Source organism: Mandrillus leucophaeus, unplaced genomic scaffold (assembly GCF_000951045.1).
Source record: "Mandrillus leucophaeus isolate KB7577 unplaced genomic scaffold, Mleu.le_1.0 Scaffold145, whole genome shotgun sequence".
Classification (NCBI taxonomy): domain Eukaryota; kingdom Metazoa; phylum Chordata; class Mammalia; order Primates; family Cercopithecidae; genus Mandrillus; species Mandrillus leucophaeus.
Genome location: NW_012101421.1, coordinates 2,051,446 through 2,070,278, shown reverse-complemented (window position 1 = coordinate 2,070,278; position 18,833 = coordinate 2,051,446).

Here is an 18,833-nt window from a genome sequence, read left to right as displayed (position 1 = left end):
GTTTTAGCTCATCCTTATTGAAGGAAACTTTCTGAGTGATTGATTGCATCCTATAACATTACAGTATGGTGTCATAAATGACAACGATATCATCAGTCAGCAGTATGTTAATTTTAGTTTAACAAAATTTGAATCAGATGCTTTAGATCTAGAAAAAGATTTCAATCTCCCCATTCCCCAACCGTCCAAACCCTGCCACCACCACCACCTTTTGGAGTGAACAAGTTGTTTGGCTAAGGACGTAAAGTCAGTTGATAACAGAACCCGACTTAGAACCCAGGCATTTAACTCCAACGTGGAAGGTGAAGTATAGGCATTTCTGAGAAAGGAACAGAAATACATTTTAATAATAAACTTTTAAACACAACATTTCAAAACATGCCATACTCGTGATGCTTCTTAACCGGATTGTTTTACTTGTGATTTCAAAAGTTGTGAGTAGAATGGAGTTTTAGAGTAAGATGACGGGTGTTTGTTTGAATCTCTGTTCCACCACTTAATCTGACCACAACCCCGCAGCATGAACTTCCCCATCTATAAAATGTGGATAACAACAACTACCTCACAGGAGTGGTAAGAGAATAATATAAGAGAAATCATGAAAGTAAAATCAATTTGTGAAATATAAAAAAAGTAAAAATGAAAGATAGTAGTATTATCATTTTTACTCAGCTTGCAAAAATCCTGGCCCCTGTATTATGAATAAACTTGCTTTCCAGTTCTCTGGCCTATTCCAGCAATATAGCTCTTATGTTTAAAATATTGAGGATTTTTCCAGTGGGATTTTTGCTATGCAATAAGAAAATATAAGTAATTATCTAAAACAAGGCCATCTAATTATATCAGGGGGTTCTGATAACAGCATAAACCACGGAAGTGGAACTTAAGTGCTTTATTATCAGAATCATAAAACATAAATAGAGCCTGTTATTGCATTATTACAAATTCTTTATTTTTATAATACAGAGTGCTTCCCAAATTATTGTTTTTATACTCAATATATTCCTGTTAATTTTTCATATCGATATTAAAATTATTTCATAATATAATGCAATTTTGCTAAAGGATTTTTTGGTAAATATACTATAGTAAATAGTATAAAAAACATGACAGAGTTGAGGTCTCTGCTATAGTCATTAATTCTCCCATGTTATACACCAATTAGGCATGTATCATATCTGTATAAATATACATAGGGCCATGTGCACATAATTCACACTCGTACCTAATGATACCCTCGTAAACTATTTTCCCACCATTGAAGCACACATATGTTTAACTTTGAAATGCATTGCCAGAAGAATGCCTTTGAAAAAAATCTCACTGCAGATGAAGTCTCATCAATTGCTGCTTTTTTTCTACTGTATACTTTATGAATTGCCTCATCATAATTAACTCCAACCACTGGAATTAATTACTCCAGATGATTTGGAAATTGGTCTTCTCAGTTCCTCAGAAATTCGTTGAGATCATCCCACAAAGCAGACGAAGGAGTGTGAATAAAGCAAAAACTGTCGTTGAAAAAACAAATGTGTTTTAGGATTGCGTTTTGTTTATTAAAGAAGGAGAAGTAGGGTCAGAGGATGACTTTAAATACATTTTATTCTTTTCTAGTTTCATAGAATAGTGGCCATTCAGAGCTGAAAGGGATGACAGTGTGTAGCTCTTTCAACCCCTTCATTTCATTCACATAGAGAGACTCTAACAGCTTGAGTAACTCAGTCAAGGTCACACATAGAGCTAAGGCCAAAACCAGGAAGAAACCAGGCTCCCTGTCTCCATAGCACAGTGTTCTTCATACTCAACCCGACTGTGTTGATGTCATGGGCTCATGATCCCAAACTGATGTCAGGATTCTGTTCAGCCGAGAAATAAGACAGAAGGATAATGGGTCCTGTAAGACTTATAAAACAAAAATCAGAGAAAAATAATACACGGACACTAAAAGGTTGGTAATTGTGAATATTCATTGACAGTGAGCCCTGTGCTCAGGAAAGCCCTGGTATCCTTATCTGAGGAAGTCTTGGATTTGGGTGAATCCATCCCAGCTTCGTCCCAGTTGTTTTCAGATTCACCATCACAGTCTTTCCTCTCTAAATCTGTCGTGGTTAGCGAATATAAATGTTATATTTGGTAGAAACCAATTCTGCATCAGAGGACTTCAAGGAAGAACTGGAAAATAGTTGATAAAAATTTGTAGCTTTTTTAGTTGTCAGAGTAAAATTTATGTTTTAAAGATGTATACTTTTTAAAAACCAAAAGGTTAGTGTTCACACTAAATCAAAAGGTTAGTGTTAACCTGAGAGTTGCTAAACTCCCTCTCAGAAAGAATCTATGTAACCTAGCCAGAGCAGAAATCTGAAAAGCAGGAATCAGAGATGAGGAATGACCTAGAGTATGTCATATTTTCCTAAAAAGCAAAAATTGGCATTTATGAGGAAAATAGAAATAAATGAAAAACAATAAAAGCAAGCTTAATTATTATCTTCCCACCTCTTCCTTGGGGGCTTCCTGATATGGCAAAGTAAAGGATAATGCAATAAACTAGTTGAGTCCTCCCAGAAGCAGATGCCAAGACAGAGCTAGAAGTGCAAGACATTAACTGGGGAGAGTGACTTGAAAGAGAAAGGATAAAAGAAAAAAGAGCAGTTAGGTGTCAGATGGAGGTCTGACACCTTGCAAAGGTGCGAGGGAAGGAAGAAAGATCAGGGAGGAGAGCCTCAGACCATGGTGTAGCCCTGGGAAAGCCTCCGCTAGACCAATGAGTAGCTCCAGCACAAGAAGGGCCTAGAGAGGGGCATCTCACCGTCCAGAAATAAATTGCAAGCCCATCTACTGCTGCTTTGCTCAGTCATTGGCAGGAGGCTACCTTGCAAATGCTTGACATCTGCTCAAAAGCTGAGGCAGATCCCAAAGTCAGCACAACCAGGGGCTGTTGGCCATGTGCACTCCTTGTAGCAGGTTCGCCCTTGGAGGCATCTCTAAGCGATGCACCACCATGGCTACCACTTGCAGGCATTGATTCTTTTCCAGTGTGATTGCATCAGTTGAAATTTATGACAGTCAATCAGATCATTTCATCTGTGTCGCCAAATCTGGGTTAGATGCCTACTCTGTCTAAATCACTTATGCAAATAGTTTCATAAAGACAGTATTTTATTTTAAATGTCCACAACTTATCAAGTAAAAAACATATTATAAGCACTTTTGAGACCTTCTTAGGTGTGAACTATTTACTCTTACATGTGCCCCATACTTTCAATGTCATTTAAGGTACAAAATAAAAGTAACTTTATGGTTTAGAAAACAACTAATTCTAAAAATTTTCCTTTAAATTCTGGAAATTGGAATATTATCTCCACTGAGTATCCATAAGATATTTACTCAACCTTGATTCTTCTCATTGATTTTGTCTCCCCACAGAAAAGCAACTTCATTTTTTGTCCTGCTGATTTGTTTTAATCAAATTGCTCAGTGTTACAAAACACAAAATAAAGGAAGATGAGTTTTGCTTGTTTATTCCAGATGTGCTCTGGAGCAGTTTTGATTTCTGCTTCCTCTTCCAAGACTTGTGCCTCTGCGTGTCACATTCATTGGTACTAGACTCTCGGTTCCCTCACTGGACAGCACTCACAGGCCAACATGCGGAGCTGGACTTATTCCCAGGCTCCTGCCTCCTAGGCACTGCAGAGTATTGGGTCTTTACAGCAAACTAACCCAGAACAAAATTATTTCCTCCTTGTCAAATATAAAAATGCATGTTATTGCCCACAGTTTTAAGCTGTAGATGTCATATTTTCATCTAATAGTGAAGAATGGTATACTTCCAAATTTAATGTTGAGCCCTAACCCCTCCCCTGAACTCCAAAATTATGTGTTCAACTGCCTGCTTAACATTTCCACCTGATGGATGATGATATGGTTTGGCTCTGTGTCCCCACCAAAACCTCATCTCGAATTGTAATCCCCATGTGTAGAGGGAGGGACCCAGTGGGAGGTGATTGGATAATGGGTGTGGTTCCTCCATGCTGTTCTCTTGCTGGTGAGGGAGCTTTCATGAGATTTGATTATTTAAAAGGGGCAACTTCCCCTGTGCTCACTCGCTCTCAATCTCTCTCTCTCTCTCTCTCTCTCTCTCTCTCCTGTTGCCATGTAAGATGTGCTTTGCTTCCCCTTCACTTTCCACCATGATTATAAGTTTCCTGAGGCCTCCCCAGTCATGTGGAACTGTAAGTCAATTAAATCTCTTTTGCTTATAAGTTATCCAGTCTCAGGTAGTTCTTTATAGCAGTGTTAGAACAGACTAACACAGATGATCAATGGGAAAAGGCATATCAAATTTAGCATATACAAAACAGAACTCATAATTTCCCCTCCCACATGTGCTCCTCCTTCAGTCCTTCTCCACTGAGTAAATGGTAATGCCCCTGGTTGCTCTGGTTAAAAACCTTGGACACACACTTGACTCCTCTTTTTCCCACCTTTGTATCCAATCCATGAATGCGTCATCTTACTTCTCCCGAAAGCATTTCTAATCACTTCCACTCTTACTTCCCTCATCCAGACCACCATCATCTCTCACCTGGAGCATTTCAATAGCATCTGAACTGGCTTTCTTGTGGCTTCTTTTGCTTCATCAGCCCATTTTCCATTTAGTTGTCAGAATGGTTCTTTTTAAGCCTAAGATATTTCATCTCACTTCCTTGATCAAAATTCTCCAAAGACTAGTCTTCCTATTCAGGATGAAATCTGAAGTCTTTGCCACAGACTCTGCGGGCTTGCCACTACTCTGACTGCATCTCGGACCACCGCCCCTTTCCTGCACTCTTCTCTGGCCTTTGGACTTTCTTGCTCTTCTTTGAATAAGTCGAACAACCTTTTCTCATCTCAGGGTCTCTGGGATTACTGTTCATTCTGCCTAGGGGGAAAAAACCTCCTACTCTCTGCCCTACAAAGTAAATATTCATTGGTGGCTATCATATGCCAGGTGCTTTACCTGTATTATTCCCATAAATGCCCACAACAACACTATGGAACATACGTGATTATCATCATCATCGTTATACATATAACGGATGTGAGGTTCCACATCATGGTCAGGCCATGTCTATTGAGACAGAACAATGATCCAGTGACAGGTTAAGCCGACTCCAAAGCTGATGCTCCTTTCTCTGTATCATGCAGGCTCCCCATGAAATAAGGTGCACGCTTCATGTGGACCAGACCATTTGTCAGTCTCAGAACAATCCCTGCAACTTCCCACCTTCCTGCACCCCATAATCCATCAGAATAACCTCTCACACTTCCAATCTTTTTTTTTTACTAATAATTCTGACTTGTCATCCCAAGATTAGCTCAAATGATCAGTTGGCTGTCCTCCACCGTCTTCCTTTCCACGTCAAGTAAGAATCTCATATTCTCCTCCAACACAAATGTTGTGTGGACATGGTTTGTTCCTCTATTTTGGTAGTTTCAAACCTTCATTGCTGTTAGCCAGGTATAACTTCACTCCATCAACGCTAAGTTCCTTGAGATCAGAGTCATATTTTTATTATACTTTTATACCTCAACACATAAGACAATGCTTTATCATGTTAGATGCTCAATAATACTGTTGCAGTTGAATAGAATTGAATGGAAATAAATACTACTAAGTCTCAATTTGCTAGTCACTGGCAATAATAGATAACTTTCATTGAACACTTACTAGGTGCCAGGGGCTTGCTAATCCCTTACATTATATATACCTCAATTTATTCCTGACAATAACTTATGTCCTGACTAATGTTATTACCTACATTTAACATAGAATAATATTGAACGACAGAGAGGTTAATTAACTTTACTAATGGCCTTGGGAAGCTAGAAAATGGCAGAGCCAGGATTTGAACCTGGGCAGTCTGAATGACAGCCCATGACTGAGCCATAACACTAACCAAAATTGAATTTTGTGACCTCAGTAACTACTCTAACAATTGCCTCATTTTTTCCTGTCCCATCTACAGCTGTGCCACATTGTGGCATATTGTCTATGCACTTAACTGTTTTAAGCTGTGTTTCAGGGCATGGTCCAGGGGCCAGAGAGATTCATTTGTCAGGAGGTGGATATCAGCTGAAGAGTGGTTAGATGTGTTGAGTTCAAAGCAAGCTCTAGGATTTGGAATTCCTGTTGAGGTATTCGTTGTGACAAAATAATATCATTGTCAACTAGAAATCAGACTAACGGGACTTGTTCATTCTAAAAATAAACAATCCTCCGTTTTTGTAATTCCTAAGAGGTGTGGAGACACAGGAGACCAGTTAGCGTTTTGTAATGATCATGGAGTAATCATCAGGCCTGACAAAAATGATGGACACAGCTATTAAGCCACGGACATGGGACCAACACCAGGGTGCATGCTGGCCACCCAGCCTTCAAATCACCTGCTGAACAACACATTTCACTGCTGCCTGAGACAGTGGGGCCTCTAAATGAGCTCTTAAAAACTCCAAATTATAAGGAATGTTAAAATCTTAAAGATTTTCTAAGATAATTGCTAAAAGGTTAATTAAAACCTGAGACCGATTTGACCATTTAAAACTAGTTTTTTTCATTTGAACTTCTGTTTTTCCTTATGTCTGGACAAACATCTTTTTTAAAAATAATCATCAAATTCTGAAAGCTGTAGGAGATGGACAGTTGCTTAATTTGTGAGTGAAAATTAATTCCTTCACTCAGATATTACAAGGTGGATTTCAGTACTGATTCTAGAACATCTTGTGCAATTTCTAATAACGTCATCTCACATTTTTCAACTCAGTGACAATGTTGAGCATTTGTCATTAACAAAGGAACTAAGTTCCCTCTAATTAGCGGGAATGGGATTTACAGACAGTAGTGGACACACACACACACACTCTCTCTCTCTCTCTCTCTCTCACACACACACACACACTCTCTCTCTCTCTCTCACACACACACACACACACTCTCTCTCTCTCTCTCTCTCTCACACACACACACACACACACACACTCTTAATGGAGAAATGGGAGGAGGGATGCCAATGATTTGTTTGTCATTTGAGAAGGAGCAAAGGGCAGTATTGGCATTGTTTAATTTGAGTCAAGTAGCAGAAAGTCTGAATATCAGCGCAGTTCATTTGATTTTATTACTAAGTACACTTGGAAATTATTGGAACTGTCTCTTTTTGCCAGTGCCTGCTGCCCTGCTTTTGGTCATTAGATTATTTGATTTGACACTTACCACACTAAAAGGTTGTTCCTTCTGCTCTGACTATCAGGGCTGGTATGAGGAACAGAGGAAGAAAAATTGCACAGCTGGTCGTACAGTGAACCCAAAAATATACAGAAATGTACCAGAGGGAATAGTCATCAACACGAAGTGAACAAGCACCCAGACTATTGATCACATGCTGCTCACAGAACACCAGGCACTTCTGCCAACTCCTTTCGACTCATACACTGAACGACAGACAGCATGTTGTACCTTGCATCATCAGTTTTGATGAATAATGCACTGATAAGCACTGCAGCCAGTATTCCGGGGGAGCTGAGAAGCCAGATGTCATCTGGACCTCCAATAGTTTGAACCCTGAGTCTCTGACAAACGCTGATAAAAATATAACATGAGCACTGCAGAGTGGGCAAAGCCACTGCAAGACTGGTGAATTTTATGGCATTCTGGCAAGTGAATGGGAATCAGCTTTGTTACAAGCAGAAGCAAAGAGACTATGCTTGCATATTATCCATTACTAAGTTACTGAGTGGTAATCGTGTCTAGGTGAACTTCAATCTGAGATTTTTGGGGGAAGTTCACACACATACACACAAATAAAGAGCTTTTGAGGGAAAGTCATTTTTAAAGGGCTCAAATTCACATGGCTCCAACTGGGACTCGTGACAAACAGATGGAATGAGCTCCCTCCACGATGGAATTCAGAGGATGGTTATGACAGATTTGAGCGTCACCTTAGTGGGAGGGTGCATGAGATCTGATTGGCGCCCCCGTGCACTTCACGCTTGAAGCATTTCAGCAGGAGCGCTGCACAGATCATGTTTTAATTCTATCATTACAGGTAAATGTTCAAAAGGATCAATTAGACACAAGGTTTCCTGCACTCGGTAACTGCAGACCTACCCCACGTTGTTTTATGAGTGAAACCTGGAGTTGGAGCAACAATTGTCTTTGCTCTATTTAATTCTTCATCTAGACAACAGATTTTTCTGACCCTAAATTCAACAATGGTCTCTGGTTCCATCCTCAATTGCAATTGCCTCTCCTTCCCAGCTCCCTCCGAGCCCTCATTCCCCTCTGCCATCTCAGTTTCCCCACTGTTGGATCTCTCTCTACCCCTTGATCTCATGGTCACACTCTTATCTGGTGGCCTTGCCTCTTCCACAGTATTCTCAGCCTCTCTAACCCAAACTGTCAGTATCTAGCACTGAGACTGGGCAAATCAGAGACTTAAGCTACAACCATTGGAGAGCCCAAGCCACTCCTTTGAAGCTGTCTCACTTGGGGCAAAACGAATCCTGACATACATTCACCTGGCTTAGAGGTTGCCCTTTTTCACACATTCTAACCCACTGCATTTGATTGGATCATTTGGGCAGACTGAGAACCAGAGAGAATCCTGTATTGCCATTGCCTGGAATGTATAGACCAAAACATGTTGACTTTGGGTGGTCTTTATAGACACCCTTATTAAAACAGTCACTTCAAATTAGCCGGACGTGGTGGTGCATGCCTGTAGTCCCAGCTACTTGGGAGGCTGAGGTAGAAGGATCGCTTGAGCCTGGGAGGGGGAGGTTGCAATGAGCAGAGATTGTGCTACTACACTCCAGCCTGGGTGACAGAGCCAGACCCTGTCTCAAAACAAACAAACACAGACACACACACACACGAACCAGTCACTCTGGTATCAGTTCTAAGAGCATTATAATAGGCAAAACTTAAATGATGTCAAAATAGTTTCAAATTCCCTAAAATAGCTTATGAAATAAAATATAAATAATTTTGTACAAATAGACAGCAAGCAGTCTATAGATGATAAAACGCATATAAAATATCATTTTATGATGGAGTTTATTTCAACACGGCAAGACACTGGCCCTGCAGGAAGCCCACACTCTCGCCTCCACCTCACTCCCTGGCCTGTGCACTCCATGTGGAGGCAGACACACTGCACTGATTTTTTATTTGCTTGGTTTTTGTTTTTTGACTTGTTATTATGAAATTCCAAGCACAGAGGAGTAGGAAATAGTAAACCCAACAGCCACATAACCTTTACTAAGTTTTGACAAATGCTAATTTTGGCATATTTGCTTTACCTTTCGGGAGGAGGTTAAAATTGTAAAATAAATTACAGATACCATATTCACCCCCAAAAAATGTCAGTCAGTACCTTTTTCCGAAGAAGACATTTTCTTTCAGGGCCTAATATCATTATCATACCTAACAAAATTTCTAACTTCTTAAGATCACCTAATATCCAGCCTATATTCAAATTCCGTGTAGTATTCCTTAAAATATCTCTTATAGCTGAGTAATTTAAACCCGAATCCCATGAAGTAGCTTGTATTGTGTTTTCTTTCCCCTGCACTATTTAAATAGGTATTATTTCTCTCTCTCCCAGCCTCTTTCTTTCCTGCACTCATGCGCGCGCGCACACACACACACACACACACAACCCAATACGTTTAAGTTCATTAAGTTAAAATGTGTTGTATGCAATTTGTTTTCATGATGATATAAAAGAACATGATATATGTCTTGAAACATAGTATACAAATTTCACAGAGTAATAATGACTAAAACAATATATTTTTGGTGATTCAAAAAATATGTCTGCAAATTCTTCATGTCTCTCCTTTCAGGAGGTGGAGCTTCATTTCCCTCCCCTTGAAGTGTGGGCTGGACTTAGTGACACATTTCTAATGAATAGAATGTGGCCAATGGGATGGGCTGTACTTTTGAGAGGCTGCAGCTTCCATCTTGGGTGTGATCTCTGTCTCTCTCTCTATTGTTCCTTGTGTAAGAGCAGTGCTGACCATAAATTTTGCCCCGGTGGCCAATTTCTATCCATTCCCTCTGAAGCACAGGTGCCCCTCTCCTACAGTGTAAAATTCCTAGGTCTGTGGAGCAGTGGCATAGGGATCTACCACCTTGTCTTGTCAACATCTGAGATACAGACATGGCTTCTGTTCATAAGCCCCTACTAAATGTTTCTTTCCAAACAACTGGATTTGTCAGACTCTTTCTTTGGCCTCTCAGCTTCCTTGACTTTGGGGTAGGTTTGCATGGACCTGCCTACCCAAAACGTTGGTTAAAATTATTTTAGGCTTGGAAGCTTCTTGGGGTTGTGTGGAAGGCTGAGTTATGACAATGGATTCATTAGATACATCTAACTCTACCGGTGTTTAAATGTCCCATCAGTTTTTCCTCTAGGTAATCAATGTATACACGGTGGGGGTTCAAATCTAAGTGGTTCCCATTCTGCTGAAGCAGCCATGCCAGAAAAGCATGCCTTGTCTACAAGACTGACTCCCTTCAGGTACATATACTTGGTGTGATGACCACATTCTGGGGCTGCCATCAGCCTTGCATGCTCTGAAATTCTCCTTCATCTTTGTTTCGGAGACTATCTAAGTTAGGAATGTTAAACCACGCTATCAAAGCTTATGCAATGGTAAACTCAGAATATTTAATTAAATTTAAAAAAAAAGAAGGTTAACAGCCAAGGAAAACTTTCATGTTAACAGGCTAAATAAGCATATATATACTTGTGTGTGTGTATATATATGTATGTATATATATTCTTTTTTTTTTTTTTTTTGAGACAGAGTCTTGCTCTATCACCCACACTGGAGTGCAGTGGCTTGATCTTGGCTTACTGCAACTTCCACCTCCAGGGTTCAAGCAATTCGCGTGCCTCAGCCTCCCAAGTCGCTGGGACTACAAGTGCACACCACCACACCCAGGTAATTTTTGTATTTTTAGTAGAGGCGGGGGTTTCACCAGTTGGCCAGGCTGGTCTCAAACTCCTGGCCTCATGTGATTCACCATCCTTCACCTCCCAAAGTGTTGGGATTACAGGCGTGAGTCATTGCGATTGGCCTGCAGATATGTTTCACTATAGATAAACTACACAGGAAATCAAATTGTGAAAGAGTCAGAATGGAAGTAGAATAAAAGGGTCCTATTCAGATGTTGATTAAGGTGTTGAAAAGTGTTGATTCTGGTAGGGTGTGGCCCTCAGCTACTCAATGAGGAGACAAAATAACTACTTACTGAAGAGGACACATCTCCCGGAGAGGATTTAGAGCATCCTAACAAAAGCTGCCCTTCCAACTGTCCCGCTTCTGTGCTTTCATTGCTGGAAATTCATTTTTTTCTGTTTGCCACATTTCTTCTTTATGTAATAACAAAACTTGGAAGCAAATGAATAACCAAGACATTTGGAAATTATTAACACCACATTATCTTATGTTTGTCTTGTGGGACTGTCAAGCTAAACCACAAACCTATTTGTCTAAATAAGGCTGCTGTCTAAAGGGAATGGATGTCTCTTTCATTATTCATCCTAAGAGGAGTTCAATACACGGACGGTTGATCTAGGTTTAGGAGATCTATTCTATTCTCTGTGTTGATTTTCTGCTCAATTTTCTCTAAACCTTCAATGAACCCTCATTTAAAAAAAAAAAAAAAAAGTATAGTTTGGGGATGTGGGGAAAGATGCTAGAATAAAGTCACCTAACAAAAAAGGGAGAATGAATCTTCATCAGAACAAGGAAATAGTCACAGTGTCAAAACCCAAAACACAAAATGTTCCTGCCAAATATTGTGTCGAAATACAGTTTCATGTAAAATAATTAATTAATTAAGAATGATCACATTCTCAAGTGATAGTCTAGTGGGTATCTGAATAGGGACATACGATCGGGGAGAATTAGGGCATATCTCATAGATACGGATACAAAGGAAGATCATACCGAAGGTGGAATTATCCTACCAATCTTTTCTATTGTCTACAATCTGGACGCCTACCTACAGGATAGTGTGAGGTGAAACCTGGTGAGTCAACATCATAAATGCTGAAGATCCTGTAAGAGTCATGCCACCAGGAGAAGGAAAGAACTGATTTAGGATAGAACTAATTTGGTGAATGGTTATTTGTTTAAAAATAAAAAAAAGTCCAGACAGAAGTTGTGAATTACTGCACCTCATGCTTTCCTGCTCTTCCTGCCTTTATCCCACCCTCAGTCTCTTCCCTCCTTAGAGTACAGCAAATATTGAACTCATTTCAAATACAAGTTAATAATTAGAAAGAGACAATGGTATAAACACATGCAGAGAAACTGCAAGAGGAAGAAGAAGAAGAAGAAGAAGAAGAAGAAGAAGAAGAAGAAGAAGAAGAAGAAGAAGGAGAAGGAGAAGGAGAAGGAGAAGGAGAAGGAGAAGGAGAAGGAGAAGGAGAAGGAGGAGAAGAAGAAACAATATAAGCAAAGGGCACGCAAAGAATACACACACAAAAAAATTAATCAAGGAAATGGAAGATCTAAAATACCATAATCTAAATAAAATTAGAGATAGCATTACGTCTCTTTTCTAAAAGGACTCAAAAAATGCTGTCAATGAAAATAAGCTGGCAGGATAATAAGAAAGAAATAGAAGAGAAAAAATGGGAATATTACAGAAATGAAAGCCCTCTGAAAGTAACAAAAATAAAATAAACATGACTGAAAACATTTAGGACCAGCATGAACATGTTTGAGAAAACAGCACCAGAATGCAGTGAAGATGCGACTCCACAGTCTTCCTGGGAGAACTTGGAAAGGGTGGCATGTGGAAGGTGATTGTTTTACGCCCAGTCCTTCGAATGCAGAGTTTCTAAAATAAAATTCAGAGAAAAAAGGCAAAGGAAAGAATATTGCTAGGAGTCTCAGAATGCTGGGTGTCAGGGTAGGTTAGAGTCCAGCCTGGGTAAGTTTTGGAGACCTGGGCCAGTTACTGCACCAGCCGGTGGGGGAGACGTCTCAGCCTGTTGTGGAAACCATTAGGTTCTGGAAACTGAGAGTGTTGTCTGGAAAATCTGCTTTGAAATAAAGTTCCTCTTAGAGATAGGAATTTCTGGAAACTACTGTTTAACAGAGAGCAGTAGGAGAAACGGTATCAAAATGTATGTTGGATCTGGAAACACTGTTAGGAAAGATAATAGGAAGAGGAGTCCATCTTAGCCAGAGGAAGACTTGTGGTAACCCACAGGACTTTTTAGTCAAAGTTGCAGCTGCCATGCCAAGAAGAAACTTCTAGGTTTTTAAATTATTTTAGTACAGAAAAGGGAGAGCAAAGAAATCAAGCCTCAAATCAGCCAGAAGAAAGAATCTAAAATGTCTGAGATAGCACAGAGATCAAAAGCCTAAATCATGAGAAAATATAAGCATGTAACCCCACATAAAATCCCTGAAAATTGGTGGAGATGGGAAATTTAAAAAACATTTACCCATGGAAATAATATTGACCATGTGAAATATATATATATATTTGCACAACCATTACAGAAGATTGACATAAGCACAAAAATAACTGCCAAGAAGAAAACTCATTCATAATATTCTGATGGTTTAAAAATGGTCCAGGAAATTAAACTACCTTGAAGACATAGTCTCTAACACTCATTTCATGAGGATTGGGGTGACAATCTTAATAAAATAGATGTTGTGCACAGGGTCTGAATAGAGGATTTGAAGCAGCCCTAATTTTAAAGTCACTCTATAGTCAAAACTGAGCCATCTTTTCTTTTTGAAAATATAATTTATTTTTTATGTTTTACTTTTAGAGACAGGGTATTTCTTGTTGCCTAGGCTGGACTCAAACTCCTGGGCTGAAGCAATCTTCCTGCCTCAGCCTCCCAAGTAGCTAGAGCCATCTTCTTATTGAGAGTTTAATGGGCTGCAATTATTTGCTGTTTAGATTCAGTAACCTACATGTATCTAAAAGCTGGAATTTTCTAAAGGGCTGGAAAGGTTCAAGAAGAGGTGGATTGAATAGCAGTTACCTGTCTAGGAACAGAGTATCCAGGAAGTGACTGGATTGATGGTGACAAACTCTAGTCTCTAATTAAAGGTGTTAGCTGGTGCTGCAAACATAATATTCAGACATTTTTCCTGTGCCTATCTTGTTTACCAGTGTATAGAGGCAGGCAAGAGGCAAATGTTTCACCATATTCCACCGTGCTCTTTTCATAGATCAAGAGAGCTATGATGTCTTAATAGGAGAAGAGAAACAGGAGGAAACCCCTAATTAAGGGGAAACTTTTCTTCCTCTATGAATGCGGACTACACCAAGAACAAGGAATTCAAACAAGATTTCCAAGACCCATGACCCCTTGGAATGCTTCTCAAACTTTACTATGCATACACACATCCTCTTTTCATCTTTTGTGTCTTGTTAACCTACAAATCATGATTCAGAAGTTCTAGATAAGGCCTGAGAGTCTAAATTTCAAACAAACTCCCAGGTGATGTTGATCCTGTTCTTGTGGGGACCACACTCACGGAGAGTTTCAGAGAACTAACTAAAACTATCGCTCTGTCTGAGATGAACAGTTTATAAAACCATCTTAAAAATCAGTACACTGGGCCATGTGATCAAAAGTCACCTAATTATGTGTAGGGGTTTCAAAAATTTTGAGGAGTGTGTGTTATCAAATTCCTAAACCAAAAGAGGATGAATACGTGGCAGTTGTCTTCTGGCCTATAAAGTATATCAGTCAGAAAATATATCCTCAGATAACCTCAGGGGCCCCTGCTTTCTTCCAGAGGATGATCGGAGTGCTAGTTAATTCGATTAATACAACTGTATTTGTCAAGTCTCCAGAGAGATATAAATGATCAGAAAATCACCATTCTTGTTTTTTTCATTCAGTTAATATTTATTGCATGAATAAACTGTAACCCACCATGTCTTAGACCCTTTGCTAGGTGCTAAAAATGCAGCTGGGATCCAGACGAACACATTATGGGGTGGGGGAAAACAATAACAGATTCTTTCCGGAGCCAAAGACAATTTTTCCTGGATTCAGATGTATGAAGAAGTCTGGATGTGAAGGCAGAAGAATGAAGGTGGCCTGGAGCCACTTGGCAGTAGCCTGGGAGAGAACAGGGACCACACCTGGAGTGGACTTAAGGGTGAGTCTGGGCTTAGGAACCGTTATCAATTCTTCCCCACAGTTTACAGCTATTCCTTTCTACTCAAACCTTGAGCAAAGCGTCATTACATTTACAGCATGATGCTATAAATGCTGCATTGTGGGGACCTGGGGCAGGACCTGTACAAAAATACAAACAATGATCCTCTAGTGAAAACGGGCTCAAGGGGATAGGTATAGCTCCCATTAGTTATCAGTCATTAGTTGATCCAGTGTCCCAGAAGGGACAGCCAAGAGACAGGTGACATCATGGCAGCAAACGAGGAGGTCAGTGCAGAAGAACCGGACACACACAGGAGCACATATAAAGCAGCTCTCTGAGACGCTCCCTCACGTGACAAAAAGGTCTCTTTCGGGTGACTACCTATGCTTCATTCCACGTGTACCACTATGATAGCCTGACTCTCACAGAATGGCCTCATTTCCCTTATTTCAAAGTTCTTCGATGCACTTCATTCTCCTTTCATGTACTCAGGGTATTACGTCCATATAATTAAATATTATCTTTTTGGAGTTCCTTTGCAATTAAAGTGTAGTGATAAAGAAATAGAGAATTTATAACAATGTTAAGTGATCATTTCTGCCTATTTCACTGTCCCTCGCCCGTCCTCATTTCCCCACAGCACTCACAACTCCATCTACAGCACAGAATGTCAGCACTATTTCATCCTCAGGGACAGTCCTTCTCTGCCACATGCACCACAGCAGCAATAATTCCAGCAGGACTTGTTTAAAACAACAGTATGTCATTGTGAGACGGGAGTTTCTGGAAAGGCTCTGTTAGGGTACAAAAGTCTCCTCCATATTCTCTCTTCCCATTTTTGTCTCTAGATAGTCAGCCCTGCATATCCGCAAGTCCTGCACACTCAGGTTCAGCCAACTGCAGATCAAAAATATTCAGGAAAAAATTAAAAATAGCAATACAACAATAAAAATAATACAAATGGAGAAACAGTATAGTATAACAACCGTTTACATAGCATTCACACTGTATTATTACAGGTAATTTAGAGATGATTTAAAAGATTTAAATAATGTGTGTAGGTGATATGCTAATACTATGCTTTTTTTATATTAGGGACTGAAGCATTCTCGGATTTTGGTATCAGTGTGGTTGCGGAACCAATCCCCCATGGATACAGAGGGATAACTGTAATCACTTTTGTTGACATACTATAGTGTCTCAGGAAGACAAATTTATTCTAGAGCTAAAGTTTTAAAGTGAACAGTTTTTAATTTGTAGAATAGTTTTAAAAACTAAATTTGAGCCCATGGATAACTGAAACAGACTCTTTCGACATGATCTTTTGCTGTCCAAAAGTTTAGGAAAAGGTGTAGAATTTAATTTGAGTGTAATGTAAAGATTGGTTAGTAGCTTTGTTAATTTTGAAATAATAGATTCTTTTAAATATAACAGTAAGCTCTTTTAGTGAATTTGAAACATGTATAAGCATATCTTAAAGTAATGAGACAATCATGTAAAAGAAGAAAATCAAATACAATAATAATTATCAATTAACAGGGTACAGATTCAAAAGCCAGTTTACTTTGTGGAGGTCACATAGATGTGTGTTGATGAAATATATTAACACAACTGGTCAGCAAAAACACTAGGCTGGGCACGGTGGCTCATGCCTACTATAATCCCAGCACTTCGGGAGGCCGAGGCGAGTGAATCACCTGAGGTCAGGAGCTCGAGACCAGCCTGGCCAACATGTTGAAACCCCGTCTCTACTAAAAATACAAAAAATTAGCCAGGCGTGGTGGCGGGCGCCTGTAGTCCCAGCTACTCGGGAGGCTGAAGTGGAAAACTCGCTTGAACCTGGGAGGTGTAGGTTGCAAAGAGCCGAGATCTCACCATCGTACTCCAGCCTGGGCAACAAGAGTGAAACTTCATCTCAAAAAACAAAAACAAAAGACCACTTTATACTAGAAGTCATCTATTGTTAAGTGCTCTATAATAACTGAGAGATGCCATGTTGTACTCCTGAAAAATGGGAACATGACTTTTCCTTGCCACTCAGGGGTGCGACCCTCAGAGCAGTGTTCCCTACTCTGCCAACAGCTCTCTCAAGAGGAAAATATTGGTAAATACAAGAGGGGTCTTTAGACTTGGGCAAGGTGAACTAAATTGAGGAAGGGAAAGAACAAAGAAAGTTTGTCTAATTCAGGCTCATACTAATATTTTAAAAAAAAAAGAGCTAGGAAAACTTGCTAAGAAACAAAGACCTGTTGTTTTGCCAACTTGATTTATCATAAGGGAATTGAGAAAATGCATTATAATCCTCCAATATTTTGGATAGGAAACTTCTGCTCAGAAATTTTTATCTTGCAAACTCAAATGCAAATACTTTTTAAGGGTATATGTGTGTGTGTGTGTGTGTGTGTGTGTGTGTGTGTGTATATATATATAATTTGTATTCATTTAAGAGATACAAGTGTAGTTTTGTTACATGGATATATTGCACAGTAGTGAGGTCTGGTTTTTTTCATGTAATCATCACCTGAATAGTTGCACCCATTAAGTAATTTATCATCCCTCACCCCATCCAATCCTCCCACTTTTCCAGTCTCCAAAGTCTATTATCCCACACTATACATCCATACATATACATGATTTAGCTCCCACTTATAAGTGAGGATATATGATATTTGAATACACAAATCATAAGTGGGAAACTCAGCGAATTTTTATGCAATGAACACACCTGTATAACCACCGTTCAGCTAAGGAATAAAATATCACTAACACCACAGAAGCCCTCCTGTGCCCCTCTCTCAGTCCCTAACCCTACCTTCCTCTCCAAAGGTAACACTATCTTGACTTGCAACACCCAATTTTCATATTAGTATAATGAATGACATCGTATGTACCTGTACCCTTTTGTGTCTGACATTCATTCAACATTGTAAGAATTATTCATGTTATTGTACATACAATGGTTTATTCATTTTCATTGCTGTGAGGAATTCCATTATATGAATATACTAGACCTTATCCATACTGTTGATAGACAACTAGTTTGTTAGCAGTTTTTAACTATTATGAGTAAAGCTGCTATAAACTTGTATACACACATAGGTATATGTGTGTATGTATATATACATATATGTATGTACACATTTATGATATATCATGTATATAATCTGCAAATATGTACATGATAGAAGATATATATCTTTTGGTGCATATATGTATATATCTTTTGGTACACATATGTATGCATTTCTGATGGACTGGTACTGCTAAGTAACAGGGGCATGTACATGTCCAGTTTTAGTATTAGTAGATACAAATGGTTTTCCAAAGTAGTTGTTCCAGTTTACAATCCCATCAGCAGTATATGAAAATTCCAGTTGTTCAGCACTGGGCATAAGACAGTTTCCCAGTCTTTTACATTTTAATCTTTCTGGTGAATATATAATGTTATTTCACAGTTTTTAATTTGTATTTCCTTAGTGATTAATGATGTTGAGCACTTTCTCATACACTTACTGTCAAAAGAGATTCTTTTGCCCATTTTCTATTTGAGTTGTCTTTTTTCTTACTGATTTGTAGACATTGTTTATATATTTTGAATATGAGTACTTTGTTGATTATATATATATTGCAAATATCTT